Below are 1,158 nucleotides of genomic sequence, written 5' to 3' on the forward strand. Positions count from 1 at the left end.
AAAAAAAAAAAAAAAAAAAGAAAGAAAAAAAAAAAGAGGTTAGGGGCAATGGCTTACACCTGTAATCCCAGCACATTGGGAGGCCAAAGTGGGTGGATTGCTCGAATCCCAGAGTTTGAGACCAGCCTGGGCAACGTGGCAAAACTCCATCTCTACAAAAAATAGAAAACAGTTGAATGTGGTGGTGTGCCCTTGTGGTCTCAGCTGCTTGGGAAGCTGAGGCAGAAGGATCGCTTGAGCCTGGGAGGCACTGGTTGCAGTAAGCCATGATCACATCACTACACTCCAGACTGGGTGACAGAGCAAGACTCTGTCTCTAAAAAAAGGCTGAGTCTGGGGACTCATGCCTGTAATCCCAGCACTTTGGGAGGCCAAGGTGGGCAGATCGCTTGAGCCCAGGAGTTTCAGACCAGCCTGGGTAACAATGCAAGACCTCATCTTAAAAAAAAAAAAAAAAGAGGCAGGTGTGGTGGCACACGCCTGTAGTCCCAGTTACTCGGGAGGTGAGGCAGGGGGCTCACTTGAGCCCAGGAGTTTTAGGCTGCAGTGAGCCGTGGTCTAATCATGCTACTGCACTTCAGCCTGGGCAACAGAGTGAGACCCTGTCTCTAAAAGTGATCTTTCAAGCCATGAAAAGACCTGGAGGAACCTTAACTGCATATCAAGAAGTAAGAGACCAATCTGATAAGGATACATACTGTATGATTCCAACAATATGACATTCTGGAAAAGGCAAAACTATGGAGTCAATATAAAAATCAGTGGTTGGCCAGGCAGGGTGGCTCATGCCTATAATCCCAGCACTTTGGGAGGCTGAAGCTGGTGGATCGTTTGAGGTCAGAAGTTTGAGACCAGCCTGGCCAAATGGTAAAACCCCATCTCTACTAAAAATACAAAAAAATTAGCCAGACGTGGTAGTGGGCACCTGTAATCTCAGCTACTCAGGAGGCTGAGGTGGGAGCATCTCTTGAACCCGGGAGGCAGAGGATGCAGTGAGCCAAGATCGTGCCACTGCACTCCAGCCTGGGTGACAGAGCAAGACTCCATCTCAAAACAAAAACAAAACAAAACCAACCAAAGACTGGGCGCGGTGGCTCAAGCCTGTAATCCCAGCACTTTGGGAGGCTGAGACGGGCGGATCACGAGGTCAGGAGATCG

This window comes from Mandrillus leucophaeus, unplaced genomic scaffold (genome assembly GCF_000951045.1).
Source record: "Mandrillus leucophaeus isolate KB7577 unplaced genomic scaffold, Mleu.le_1.0 Scaffold137, whole genome shotgun sequence".
Lineage (NCBI taxonomy): Eukaryota > Metazoa > Chordata > Mammalia > Primates > Cercopithecidae > Mandrillus > Mandrillus leucophaeus.